Source organism: Pan troglodytes, chromosome 15, assembly GCF_028858775.2.
Source record: "Pan troglodytes isolate AG18354 chromosome 15, NHGRI_mPanTro3-v2.0_pri, whole genome shotgun sequence".
Classification (NCBI taxonomy): Eukaryota; Metazoa; Chordata; class Mammalia; order Primates; family Hominidae; genus Pan; species Pan troglodytes.
Window position 1 is genome coordinate 51,507,082 of NC_072413.2, and position 15,300 is coordinate 51,522,381.

The 15,300-nt window shown below is 40.5% G+C and overlaps 1 long non-coding RNA gene across 4 annotated transcripts in view; it reads left to right on the top strand.

Moving 5' to 3' along the window:
- LOC134808354 (uncharacterized) overlaps positions 1-15,300 on the top strand; it is a 517,830-nt gene that overhangs the window by 285,594 nt on the left and 216,936 nt on the right. The window contains exon 4 of one of the 4 annotated variants that reach the window (XR_010151120.1): positions 7,559-7,713. The exons of the other annotated variants lie outside the window; for them this stretch is intronic. This is a non-coding gene — a long non-coding RNA (uncharacterized LOC134808354). The remainder of the gene's footprint in view (positions 1-7,558; positions 7,714-15,300) is intronic. 4 annotated transcript variants of the gene reach the window in all.

Below are 15,300 nucleotides of genomic sequence, written 5' to 3' on the forward strand. Positions count from 1 at the left end.
TTTCATCAAATTGTAGTTTTAGTAGGTCATCAGTGCTTAACTTCACAGCATTACTGACATAGAAGAGATTTAGGCAGATCAGCCTCATTTGGGTAAAGGAAAATGTTTCCTTGAAATCGTCTTTGAAGTGATGGATTTTTAGAGTGTCAAAATATTTTCATTTTCCTCTCATCCCTCTCTTTTCTTCCTCTTGTTACCTTTCCTTCATCCTTCTTTTATTTCCCTTCTTTTCACCTTTTCTTACCATTCTTCTTACATTTCTTCCCTTTTTATACATATTAAGTCCCTACCATGTGCTAGGTACTAGGAATTCAGAGACAAGCCAACCAAAGCTACAGTTGATAAATTCCCAGTCTGATGTATTAGACATTCAAGAACATCAGTGATTAAAACAGCATATGTGCGTCCACAAGACAGATGGGAGGGACACCTAATTTAACTAAGAAGGTCAGGTGGTGCATTTGAAGTGAGACTTGTAGGAGCAGAAGTAGTTTACCAGGTAGACCAGGTAGACAAGGGAAGAAAGTTCTTGGCAAAAAGCATAGCTCCTTCCAAAGTCTGTGGTTTCCTCAGGAAACCACCAGTAGTTGCATGAGCCAGGAGAACAGGTTGCTTTGTCGAGTGTGATAGGAGATGGGCAGGGAATACCATGCTAGAAAATTCAAACTTCACCTCTAAGGTAATGGGAAGCCACTGCTGAATTTTAAGAAGGGGAGTGATAAAATCATGCTGTGTGATGGACAAATGGAGAGAAGGGGCAGGAGAACAAATATTTGTTGAATACATGTTATATGTCAGATCCACTGCTACCGCTGCTTTAAGTATACAGGACTTCAAGTATACAGATTGCAGTTAATTGTCCTAGCAACTCATGAAGTGGATATTATGATTTCTGTATGACGTATGAGGAAACTGAGGTTCAGAGGTTTGTGTCACATGTTTTCATCTCTTTCTACCAAGTGTCAGATTTGGAATGTGAACCTAGATCTAGTGGATTTTGAATGTATTTTAGTACTTTGCATGAAGCCTGCCTAAGGAAAGACTAAATATTTTTAAAATTCCGTTTTAATGGAGGAAAATCTTATATTTTTAAAAGCACTTTCATATTATTCTATCATTTGGAAGAAGGAAGCTGAGGCAAAATGTTAGAGTTTCAATAGAAAATATGATAATTATAAATATTTTTTGGAGAGTTTTACCCCAAGAACAAACCAGATCTCATTTACAGTGCTTTTCGTCATCCTCTCAACCTTTAATTTTATCTTTCATCTTCTCTCTCTATTTTTGGGATGTAGAGGATTTTTTTTTTCTATTTTAAAATTGAGGACATTGAGGCAGAAAAGAAAGTGACTTGCTCATAATAAAACAGAGCATAGAATGTGAAGAGCTTGATTTTATTCTTTTTCTCTCCTATGAAGTAACATTAGGTATGTATATATGTATGTATGTATGTATGTATGTATGTATGTATCTATCTATCTATCTATCTATCTATCTATCTGTCATCTATCTATCTATCAATCATCTATATGCTAGGGCTGCCATAACAAAATACCACAGACTAGCTGGCGTAAACAAATACTTACTTTCTCACAGTTCTGGAGGCTGCAAGTCCAAGGTTAAGGTGCCACCAGGTTTGGTTTCTCCTGAGGCCTCTCTCCTTGGTTTGCAGATGATCACCTTCTCACTGTGTCCTCACGTGACTTTTCCTCTGTGCATGCCCACCCCTGGTGTCTCTTCCTCTTCTTATAGGTACAGCAATCCTATTGGATTAGGGCCACACTCTTATGACCTCATTTAATCTTAATTACCTCTTTCAAGGCTCTATCTCCAAATACAGTCACATTGAGGGTTAGGGCTTCAACATATGAATTTTAGGGGTGCACAGTTGAATTCAGTCTGTAACACTATCTATATATCTTAAACTCCAAGGCATTATGATGCAGCCTGCTAGTTAGCATTAAATGAGGACTGATTTTAGTCAATGAAAAATTAACCATTACAGTGCCACATGAATTAGTTAAAGGCTGTCAAGATGTGGGTTTAGAAAACTCATTGATTTTGTGGAACCAATATCTCTGTGTTGGAAGAAGCCCTAAATATGTCTAATTCACACCCCTCATTTTTCAGAAGAAAAAATGGAGACCTAGAGGTTTTAAGTGACTTGCTTAAGATTATACAGTTTGTTCATGGAAGAATTAGGACTGGAACTTGGATCTACCGAGCACTGCTAAGGCCAGGTTTACAGGTTGAGAACAGCCTTTAGTTTTATAAAATACGCCTTAACATTATCCACAGTCCAGAGCATTTCAAGGTATATCCTGAGTTTTTGTAAGTCACTAACATCGGAATAAAAGGAGAGAGAGGCTAAGTGGAACAGAAAAGAGGAAAAAGGGAGAAGGAAAGGGAACACATGCTCAATGAGGAAGACAAAAAAATGTAGCTTCATTGATTGGCTAAAGTGGAGCTCATTGTCTTCTCTGCCAATGGTTCCATCCTCAGCACACAAAAGTGGGTGGTACCATCACTTCTGTCAGCCACAGAGTAACTGGGAGCAATCCACAACTTCTCTCTCCCTTTCTCTTGCTGAGAAAATCTTCATCACTTCATCACAAATCCTGCCAATTTTACCTCCTAAAATTGTTCCAAAATCTCTCTTCTCCAGGCTCATCCTATCATCATGTCTAAAGTCAGCCTTCATTGTCTTCCATGTGGGTTCTTCTAACAGGCCCTTAAGTGTTTGTCTCTGTCTTCTTGTTCTTAAATCCATCCTCTGTTCCTTTGTGTAAAAGCCCGTGTTGCCTGTAGCAGCATTTCTTCTCTGACTTATTTGCCCCTTCAAAAATGACATATCATCTCTTTATCCTCTTTAGAGTTTTATTTTTTATGATTTTTATTATGTGTTTGGTACATAAGAAAGACATTCTCATAGTATCAAAAGTAGAGGGATAATAAAGGCTAATATTTTTAGTGCTTTTGCGGAATAGCTCAACTGTTGCTCACAATAATTGTGAAAGGAGGTACTATGATTATTGGCATTTTACAAAAAGAAATTAGAGGCTCAGAGAAGTCAGGTAACTTGTCTGAAGTCACACACCTACAAAGTGATGGAGCTGTGCTTCCAGTTGGATTCTAGAGCGCACATTTTCAACCACTGTCCTTTATTGCCACTGCTGTGTCCTAAGCAGGTTCACTTGACATATACTTGGAGGCTCTTGATGAGCACAATTAATAAAATTCTTTGATTAAAAACAGAAACAAAGTCGGAAGAGAAAATCACTACCATTGGCATCCATGCACTCCTGGTACATTCCTGCTATATCACCCCTCCAAGGCTTTGCTCATCCTGTGCCTTCTGCCTGGTATGGCCTCTTTTCCTCTCTCAGCTTTGCTAACTCTGACTAATTCTTTGTGATTTTAAGAGATAATCTCCTCTAGGAAGGCTTTCAGCCTCCTCCTTCTTAGACTCTTATCTGGGCTAGATGGCCTTTGTCCATGTTGCATAGCACCATTTTCCTTTCTAGGGTGGGTTTTCTGTACTCAGTTGTGCCTCTCCCTCCCCTCCTCCTGTCTAAGGCTGGGAGACGTATTTCCTAGAACCAGTTCCCCTTGTATAGCTCTAGATTTAATTTTGCCAATGAGAGAAATCCATGTGAGATTTGAGAGCAGAAGTGAAGTAGAGGTCACTGTTCTCAGCGAGGTGTGGGGTCAGACATGGCAGTCTTCCAGATGTGAGCTCTCACTTTATGGTTTCTGGGCTTCACAAACTTCTCTGCAGGCTCCCTCTTTGTGGCCTTCCTGGAAAGTTCCAGCAAAAGCACCCACACTACGGTGCTCAGGGTGAAATCTTCATGGTCAACCTCTTGACCTTCCATAGCATCTTTCCTGATATCTGCTCTTCCAACAGGCATGTGGTCCCCTAACTTTATGTAAAATCTATTTATTTAATATTCAAAGTGCATAGAGTGCATTGGTTCCTGAACAAACCCTGACTGATAGATCATCCCTAACTCATTAGAACTGAAATCATCAATGACCATGGATGTCTGTGTCTCCATCTGAACATAGGTGCTTTAAAGCCCAGATCATCTTTTTATACCAAATACCTAGCGTGGTATATAGTATACCCAAAGTAAATGTTTGATTGGTGTGGATACTTAGCTTCATGAAAAACTCCATTACTTTAGGGATGACAGTTTCCATATTTGGGGGTCACCTGTGGGGTAAGTCTTGTCAATGACCTCCACTTGTAGGCATAAGAAACAAAAGGAGGGAGAGAAAATAAGAAAAGGGAAAAAATGGCACAGGAGAGTAAAGTCCGAGAGGAAGAAAATCAGAGAGGTGAAGTGATAGGGAACAGAATAGGAAGCAGAGAGCTGGGGTGGCCAAGTGCCCCCTTTATTGGCTGTCAGCTCAGCAGTTGCTCATCCTAGAGCAGGAGTATCTCACCTTGAGTGGCACTGCTGTCTTCTCCACAATCCTCTTTTAGGAAAACTTCATTTTCCACCTTCCAGATTTCTGCCGATGCCATAAGCTAGCCGTATGGCAACATCCAAACATTAAGGCTTACCACACCCCAGAGTCTCACACTGCACCTTGTATTGTGGGGGAGCAGCCAGAGGCAGAGCCTTGCAGGTTTGAGGACACACATTCAGGTGCCCCCAAAGGCAAACTAGGATTAATTTCTAAATTTTCTTTGATCTCAGGCTAATAAATTCAAGTAGGTTTATTTTTTCACTTCATCTGTTTAGTAATAAGGAATATTTTTTATTTCAGGAGCCAGGAAGGTTAGAATGTTTTCAAAACTATGATTAATGATAATAGAGGATTTTTCAGGATGCATTTTTTTAACTATTACTTGTCAGATTTAAAATTTTTGGGACAAAATTCTTCAGCTAAAAAGATGGCTTTAGATGAACTGTATTCTTTTAAAATTTTAATCGTGTGTTCTTCTTGATACTTAACATCTTCTCCACTCATGATGAAAGAGGGCCATTTTTTTTTCTGTTTTGCACAATAAATACACACAGCTTCTATATTCCTTCAGAGTAAAAATCTGCTTTCCCATCTTTTGTTCCCTTTTCCAAGGGGAATAGAAAAAAAAATCAATTACCAAACAGAGAGCAATTTGAAATCTTTGAATAGGTCAGGATACATTTAAATTCCATGTAGGAAAAAGAAACAGTTTGCAGCAATATAGATTTACTTAACAATTTTCCTTAAATTTAAGGATCATGTGTGGCTTCCATTGATCCATTAGGAATAGATCATCTTTAGTAAAGGTTTTTCACTAAAATTGCTTTCATGTGAAAGACAATTGCTTTAATATAATAAGTTTGTTACTATTTATATGACGTGCTCTGGAGAGTTTAAGAAATTGCATGCAAAAAGTTTTTCTATGTAATTCTCATATTTTTATTTTATTTTATTTTATTATTTATTCATTTATTTTTATTTCTTTGAGAGAGGCTCTCACTCTGTCACCCAGGCTGGAGTGCAGTGGCACTATCTCTGTTCACTGCAGTCTCGACTTCCAGGGCTCAGGTGTTTCTCCCACTTTAATCTCCCATGTGGCTAGGACTGCAGGTGCCACACCACCACACCTGGCCAATTAAAAACATTTTTTTTTCTAGAGACAGGGTTTCACCATGTTACTTAGGCTGGTCTTGAACTCATGGGCTCAAGCGATCCATTCACCTTGGCCCCCCAAAGTGCTGAGATTACAGGCGTGAGCCACTGTACCTGACCCACTCTCATATTTTTTAAAAAGAAACTGTAGAGTTAATTCTTTAAAATGATTCTCAGATAGCAAACAACAGGAAAAGTAAAGGCATTAGAGAGGCGAATCAGGAGTGAAGGGAATTTGTGTGTGTGTGGTGGTGGTGGAGGTAGGGGTGGATTGAATAAATGGAATGTTTACGTTTTTTATTTTGTTTAAAACGTGCTCTCTGCCCTGGTGTTTCTGACATGTTCACAAACACAAATTCAACATTAAAATAAAATGAAACAGTTAAAAAAGCCTGTCCCTTCGAGGAGGTTGGAAGAAGATCCTGGCATCTGTGTTTCAGGGCCTGGGAGTGCTTCTTCTTGGGCTGTGAACCTGGACACGGGGAGCTGGCAGGCACACTTAGGCTGGCAGGCATCATTGTCTAATGCTGCATAGGAAGGGGGATGTGGCTGCAGGAACCACTTTAAAGAAACCAGAGCTCCCTGGTGATGAGTGATGAGCTCTCAGGAATGAAGGGTCTTGAAGGAGGTGGGTGGGAGCAGGGGGTGGTTGTGGTAGCGTAAGAGGAGAAGGGACAAGGTGGACTTTCCAATACTCAGCGTGAGCCATCAGTCCCTTCCACAACAGCCATCTGTGCTCTTAGGCCTCCTGTCTCTCCCTGCTATTCCAGAAGTGCTAGGCAACAGCTTCCCTCCTCCTGGCGAGGACCCTCCCTAGCACACTCATCAGAAAAACACAGCCGTGGTGCATTACATCAGCACAGGGTGGGGCCTGGAGAACACAGCAGCCCCTCACTGCTTGGAGTGGGGATGATTCAACCCCATTCAGGAGTGGGTCAAGGGAGAAAATCCACAGTTCAAACCTAATGATTTTTGCTTCTTGTTTACAAGTTTGAAATGTGAGTGAGGTAGAGCATCAGAGCCCTTAGGATCTTTTGCTTTAAAAGTATCCCTTGTGAGGGTGCCTTTGATACTCCTTTGGATTACTTTTTGCTTTTCTACACTCATCTTTCAAAAAAACACACACACACACTGCTTTAGTTTTTAATAGTTCTTGTCATGATGCAAAGGGCCTGACTCCAGCTGTTCTTCCCAAACCTCTGGGAGAGGCCTGGTTACATCTCGTTCTCGTAAATCTTGAATCCAGTTCTAGCAAGTCTTTAAGCCTGACCCTGACATGCCCAGGCAATGCGTGATTGGAAACAGGAGAGGTGGAAAAGTCCTGTGCCAAGTCGTGTCCACTGCAAAAATACATCATCTGGCAATGGCTGTTTCAACATGTGGAGCAAAGTGGCACATGTCTGGCCGTACGAAGCAAGGCAAGGCCAGAGATGTACAATCTTACTTTTGTATTTTTATATGACTTTACCAACAAGACCAAAGTCAACACATGGCTACAGATTTGCTGACAATCTCTGGGCCTATGGAGAGAAGCCCCTGTTAGCCATAAAAGTATATTTCTTTTACCTATTGTGTTTTGTGACAGAGATATAATTTAATAAATATTAAATTATTTATCAAAATATTTATCACCATATTATATCTATATATTATATGTCTATTTTATGTCTATATTGTAATATATGTGTATTATATGTCCATATTATACTACATGTCTATATAATATAATATCAACTATTAAAATGTATTAATATTAAATTTTAATGATATTATTCAATATTTAGTAAAGTTAAAATGCAATCAGAAATTGAATGTTTGCCAAAATCTCTGGGTGGGGCTTCATGACTAGTTCTGGTCAATGCATTTTGAGTGAAATGATGTATGTCAGTTCCTGGCTGAGACAGTTAAAAGCTGTTACCTAATCCTTCAGCTCTCCCTCCCATACTCCAATTGAAGAGACCACATGTTGACATGGTGGAACCACCTGATAGAAGCACCTGAATCACCACTGGAAGAATAGCTGTTCTGGAGAGCCCTTCAAAACCTAAATTGGACTCTGCATAAGCAAGAAATCAATTTTCAAATGTAAGCCTTTGAGATTTCTAGCTTTTTGTTACTGCAGCATTAGCTAGTCTATCCTACCTAATACTTTCTGTACCAACATCTCTCAGATGAAGAAGAAAAGCTGTGCAAGAAAGAGGAATTAAGTAAAATATGCAGATATAGAGGTCACATATTCAGATCAAATACCTGACTGAGGAGTTAGTGAAGGCAACACTGAGGAAGAGGCCATGAAGAAGAAAAGTGGTGGCCGGGCGTGGTGGCTCATGCCTGTAATCCCAGCACTTTGGGAGGCTGAGGTGGATGGATCATGAGCTTAGGAGATTGAGACCATCCTGGCCAACATGGTGATACCCTGTCTCTACTAAAAATACAAAAATTAGTTGGGTGTGGTGGCGCATGCCTGTAGTCACAGCTACTCAGGAGGCTGAGGCAGGAGAATCGCTTGAACCTGGGAGGCAGAGGTTGCAGTGAGCTGAGATTGTGCCACTGCACTCCAGTCTGGAGACAGAGTGAGACTCCATCTCAAAAAACAAACAAACAAACAACAACAAAAAAAGTTGGGGGGTGGGGTGGCCACTGTTCCTAGACTTCTTCTGTGGTGAAGTGGAATATTAAAACATTTTAATATTTGGTATTTAAAATGTTGTCAGACATTTTCAAGAGACAAATTGGTACAACCTTTTTAGAAGGTGATTTAGCAACATAAATGAATAATTAAATTGTACAGATTCTTTGGCCCAGCAATTTCACTTCTAGAAACTGATCTTCTAGAAATAATGGGTAAGTGTGAAAATGTATGTGTTCAAGGATGTTTATTGCAAAATTAGTGGGAAATTATAAATATCATAAATATTCAACCACTGGAAATTATGCAAATAACAAATTATTTCATTTCTACCTTAGAATACTATACATGAAGTACATAGTATTGAAGACTGTATAGTAATGAAGAGCTAGATTTCTGTATATTATGGACATGGTAGCCATACTAGAGGTAGGTAGCCTCTAAGATGGTCGCCGGTCATCCCTGCTTCCCAGTATTCATGCCATAGCGGCATCCCCTCTGCTTGTGTGTGGGCTAGACCTACTGACTTGCTTTTAATGAATAGATATGGCAAAAGTAATAGAACAACACTTTGGAGATGTCATCTATCTTAACAAAAAGATGGCTTCTGTCTTGCTTGTCCTCTTTTGCTTTCTCATTTGCTTGCTCTCGGGAAAGTCAGGTGCCCATTGTGAGCTAGCCTGTGGAGAAGTCCACATGTCTATCACCATACCTGGCATATAATAGACCTTCAAAAGATATTTTTGAATATTTTAATTCAGCAAATATTTGCTGAATACCTGTCTATATGTCCAGGTATTGTGCAAGCTCTGCTATAGAGTGGCATTGTGCAAGCTCTGCTATAGAGTGCTGAGCTAGTAGGCACAGTTCTTCCCCTCATAAAGGGTATAGTCTAGGGAAGGAAGTCAATATTAAGAGGGCAAAGAGAGAAGCTTGTGGGGGAGCTCTGAGGTGGGGACCACATTGGAGTGTTTGGGGAATGAGTAATGGTGGCTGAAGTAGAGTGAGGGAGAGGTAGACAGTGAGAGGTGGGGCTGGAGATGTGGGCAGAGGCCATAGGAAAATTCTCGATTTTATCCTAAGTGCCATGTGAAGTCACAGCAAAGGCTTTGAGTAGGGAAGAGATGATTTTATTTTGAAAAGTTTACCCTGACTGCTTTGTGGAGAACAGGTTGGCCACAGGCAAGAATGAAAGTAGGAAGGCTGATGATGAGGCAATGACATTGGTTCAGCTGAGAAAGGTGGCAGTGGAAAGGGAGGGAAGTGGCAGGTTTGGTATACATTGTGGGGACTGTACTGACAGGGTTGTGATTGATTATTGGACATGAGGGAAGGGAAAGGTCAAGAATGACATCTATATCCCTGTCATTACAGTGCATTTACTGAGCCAGGAAACATTGGAGGAGAGGCTGCTGGGGGAGGAAAGATGAACAATTCACTTTGAAATGCCTCGAAAATATTTAAAAAGAGTTTCCAACTAAGCAGTTAGACAGTAGGTCTGGAATGCAAAAAAGAATTCTAGGCTGAAGATAGCAATTGGGAATGGTTAGTTTATAGATGGTCTCTAAATACATGGGAGAGATTAAGGAGGGAGGATAAAGTGAGAAGTCAGGGCTTAGGGCTGGAATAATACATGGAATATACTTAGTACCATGTCTGATACAGGGGAAGCACTCAATAAATGTAAGTTCTCATTACCATTGTTGTTAATAGATGCAGAGATAAAACTAGGAAAGCATGGTGACACAGAAACCAAGATAACAGGGTGTGTGTCGAGGAGGAGGTGGCCAAATGAATGACATAGAAAGTGAAGACATGTTGCATTAGAAACATGCAACCATTCATAGAGTGGTATGCTGGTAGAAAGGTTTATGGGGTGCCAGTTTAGTCAGTCACCCCTGTGTAGGACACCTATGGAACACCATAGGGGGCCTCTAAGGAGAAACATCTCCTTATTGCCATTGTGTCCCCAGGCCAGTGAGCATGACCTGCTCTGTGGCTTTACTTGCTGCCATTAAACCACCAATAGATCTTTGTTGTTTAAAGCAGATTTAGGAGACCACTAGGGTCCTTTCAGCCATCTGGGTGCATTCTTAGGTATAACTGAACCAACAGAGTGAGGAGTCTCTATAGCTATGCCACAATGAGTTTGTTCCCATTTTATTGAGGACAGAGCAGAATCTAGGCACAAATAGACTAGGTCCACTGACATGGTGTGATTTGAGGGGCTCAGAGAGGCCTCTGTATCTTGCCTCTGATTCTTCTCTGATTGGGAGAGATAAGAAGGAAGGATGAAGTCATTGAGGGCCTGGAGAACAGGCTGGTGATGTTTAACTCATTCTAATAAGATCTCACTGTGGAAGGGCTGAGGTTACCAAGAAGTATGACCTAAGGCACTAGAAGCTGTGTGAACGTGTGTGTGTGTGTGTGTGTGTGTGTGTGTGTGCATGTTTCCAGATGTCTGTGTATGTGTGATGTGTGAACAAAGGCAGTACGGCATGAGAAAGCAATGGAAGGAGGAGGAGAGACTGCTCAACTTGCCTTGGAAGTTGCTCCATCTTATACAATCACCTTTGCAGGTTGGATGGCCCAAGATATCTAAGAAGTTCAGGATTGTCTCAGCTGTGAGGAAGTGGCATTATCTGACCACAGGGCCTTATCACAGGCTGCTTCCCTGATACAAGGTGAAATTCAGACTTCTTGGATGCTGTACAGGTGGCCTCATTTGAAGAAAATTCGATATACGGAAGTCTAAATTTTTGAAATAATTCACTCAATTGAAATCTGATTGAGGTCAAAGATCGTGTCTTATATTTCTTTCATATCTTTTGCCCATTAAACCCTCCATAAATACACATTGTTTCTCTACTAAATAATTCACCTCAGGGTTCTTGGAAATAATGAGCTCCCTTAGCACTCTAAAGATACATTTCTATTTTCAAAGATTTCCTGGCAGCTCTTAAGGGGTGTATCTATTCTATAGTCAGAAATACATCTGTAGACAATTTTAGTTCAAGTGCACATACAACCAAACAAAATCAAATTCATGCGTTCATAATGGCTTATCATGACGTTGCTTAGTTTGGCAGTTTTATTTTAGTAGGCAAATGTGTACTTTATAATCAAGAATAATTCTATTCCTAGGTGCATAGGAGGCAAAGAAGGAGCAGAGGAAGATGAGTACTTCCAATTTGAGTCAATGTTCAGGCAGATAGTTATAATCATTTAAGAGATCTCTTGGCTTCTAGAAGAACAAGTTTCTGGGGCCTCAGGACCACTCAGAAAAGAAAATAGATCTCCTGAATGTAAAGAACTTGCATTTATTCCAGGTGATAAAATTCCCCTCTGTTCTCCCCTGTTCCAGTAGAACAGAGGTGACACATTTGGTGACAATGATCCTCAGTCTCTGGGGCGGCCTGAGACTCGCTATGGGCTGCACCAGCTCACTCTCTACCAGGCTCGGGTCCTGATGCATACACACCACTCAAGCAACCCTGCATGGCCAACAAGAGCCTTCCTTCTCCAATTCCAAAAAGGATGGCACCTTTTTCCTCTAAAGGAGTTTCTATTTTGTGTAATTAATAAAAAATTAGGAGGCCTTTTCTCAAAATAATTCTGTATATATATATATACATATATATATAATTCCTTTTGAAAGTGTAGATTTTATTAATAACTTCTGCTACTGTTGGGCTTACCACTGGATTCATGAACACAACCTCCCTTTGGCATTGCTGTTGAATTCCAAGGAGCTAAGATGTTTTGGTAGAGAGTGGAGAGGAAAGGGAGCTAAAGGATCCTTTCCTATGAGAAGCTGGACTTATTTTTCTCTTTGGTGTTCTAATTTCTCTTAGTGTGTGTCTCCTTGTACCATTGCTGTAGTACATCACGACCACAAATATGCCTCGCTCTGGTGGAGGGCTGTTAGTGTGTTCCCAGAGAGACAAGTTGTTTGAAGTGAATACGTTCACTCCTTGAGCCATGCTAAGAACAGACTTTTATACACTTATTCCTGTGTGGCCACCCAGACTGTAAGTGTCTTGGAACTTTGGGGCTCATAATTCAAGGAAACCACTTTTATGCACAAATGAGAAATACATCCCCAGTTCGTGCATCACTGAGGGCTGGGCCGTGAGGAAACGGCAGCCACAGCTCACAGAAGGAACAAGAAAACCACAGCTTTGCTTACAAAATTGGCTGCTTGAAGCAAGTGTGCTAGCACTTTGGACAGATTATATATGCTCAACTTTGCTAAATCATTTACAGAAATCTCTTAAAAACAGAGCTCTTTCCTTAAGCTTCTGTGTTCCGAATTAGACACATCTCTATTTAAACTCGATTAACCTGTACTATTATGGTGATGTGCAGGTGCAAGTGTGGAAAAGCAAACATTTGAGAAAAGCCATGGCCTTTCTTTACAGAGCAGCAAGTCTCAATTTGCAATTTGCAATGATCTGATACTTTCCCATGGGTGAGCAAAGAGCTTGAGAATTGCATTCTCTTCAGGACAATAAGACTGTGCAATAGTCCGCTATTTTGGTTTGTTCAAACAAGCAATGGAAAACGATTTCACCAATTCTTTTTAGGCATAAGGGTGTCACAGAAGTTTTTTTCTAATGGACTGTCGCTGACCTGGCCACAAGTGGCCAGGAAGAAGGTCTTAAAATTCAGGTACATATGAAGAATGGATGGATTCCCCAGGTCTGGACAGGTGAGGAGTTAAGTCTAGAGGAGGCTACTTAGGCAAAAAGGAGCATGTAGGTAATAATAAGTCAGAGTGCACATGTTAGAAAGTCGAATAATCATCCTTGGGTGGAGATCAATTTTTCCTTGCTTGCTTTTCTGCTTCCTGCTGGGTGTGGATGGACCAGAGTTTGTAGGAGCCAATTCCTGGCCTAAAGAAGATGAGAGATCTGCGGATGATGGCAACAATCATGATAGTAAGTGCTTAGCTTATGACTACTACACTTACTATGCTAAGCATTTTACATATTTTAACTCATTAGTCCTCACAGTGACTCTATGACGTAGATGCTAGTATTGTTTTCATTTTGCAGATGTAGAGAATGAAAGAGAAAATAAGAGTTTATATAACAGCTAAGCACAATAAATGGTGGTGCCAGGATTTGAGCACAGGCAGTCTGTCCCCAGAGTCCATGCTCATAATTCTATTGCTTGGCATATATTGTCCAACATAATTTGGCTTGCCTAGTAAAATGTTTTTCTGATGAACCCGCAGTGTGAGTCAACTTGGAAGTATAAGGCTTCAAAATACCAATGCTCTTTCAGCAAGTATCTCTGGCAGCTGGGAAAATATGAAAATAGTCAGCCTCTATGATTTGATGTATAAATTGGTTCCATTCTTATTTGCCTCAAGGATGGTCTTCAAGCACTTCTGCGCTCGCCTTAAGCATACACTTAAGGCCGAGTGGGGAAAAGAGATCTCTGGGCATCTCTTCAGACACTTGATTCTAATGTGGTTAGTTCTTAAGAGGTGATGACAGGTGACCATTACAATAGATCAATCACTTACTGAGCACTGACTATGTAATAGGCACTGTACGAGCATTTTACTTGCATCATCTCCCTAATCTTTGATCTTGTCAATAAAACAGGTATTATAGTCCCAGTTTTAGAGATGAAGAAACTGAGGCACAGAGAGTCAAATAATTTGCTTGCTTGATGTTCCAAACAAAAAAGTGGTAAACATTGGATTCAAATTTGGGTCAGGGAGACGCCAAAGTTCTTGCTTTTAACCATTGCCATAGATACATACCAGTACTTTAGCACTTAGTGACATTTGTACTGTAGCACTCAGTGACACATTATTTAGCAAAGTGAAAATTACTATGTCAATTTCTCAATCCTAATCAAGGGTTTTGTGATGGTTTTTTTGTGTATCAACTTGGCTAGGCAGAACTGCATTTCCCAGAATTCACTTTTTTATATGTTTCTGGTAATAGAAGAACCACAAAGAAAATTCTTGGGAGATTTATAGGACAGAAGGGAAGCAGGGGCCATCTTGTAGCTCATATGTTGTTGCTGGTCTGCTGAGTCAACTTGTGGTTGGTGTGAAGAAGCATTTATAAACTCTGCTCTGTTTCTCCACCTCCTGTGCAAGGTGTGTGTTTAGTTCCATGGCAAAGGGCCTTGACTTCTATGTATCACCAAGATCAGTCTACCTGTGCCTATGGCTTCCAGCCTGCCTGGGATATTTTTTGCATCTATCTTCTCTTTCTGATTGCTTGTCCTATGGACATCCAGCTCCAGACTCAGACATGGAGACAAGAGCCTCACAGAGACTGCTTATTCAGCTCCCACGAGGCCAATTCCCTGGAGCAAATCTCTACAGTTTCTGTTTCTCTGGTTGAACTCTGACCGATATAGTTGGTCATCTGAAAGTCATCTCTACCATCTCTACATGGTCCATGCCCCAGCATCAAGACTGGGGCAGTCCTTCCTTCCCAGGGGGCAGGGAAAGAAGTGCAGGCTCTCTTTACCACTACTTGTGGTACCATGCTCTATTTTCTATCATGCTCTCTCACATGATTATTACCTGTGAGATAAATAAGGTAGAAACTCTTCTCCCATTTCACAGAAGAGGAAACTAAGGCCTGTGAGGTTTGATTACTTGTTAGCAGCTTTCTCAGGATTAGGATCTAGGCCACTGGACTTCAATTAGGTGTCCTACACTTATTCTGAGATTCAATATTATGATTTTTCAAACCCAAGCATATATAAGTGAGTGTTGAATTTCTTTGCCGGAGGCAAGCCTTCTCTGTGGATAGTTTAAGCTGTGATTTCTCAATGAGAATGAAACTATAATGGAGCTCAACTTGACATTTTCTTCTCTTTGAATTTGAAAATAACTTGCTGATGAATTTTTTTAGTATCTGCTTCAAGATTCACTCATGCTGTTCACATTTCCTTGTCTTCTATAGTCAAATGTGTTACTGTTTGAGGTAAGGGAGCTTCATAGTGTGTACTTTCCTTCTGATGAGGCAGAAGCAGACCAATATGAGGAAAATTAATATAAAATATTA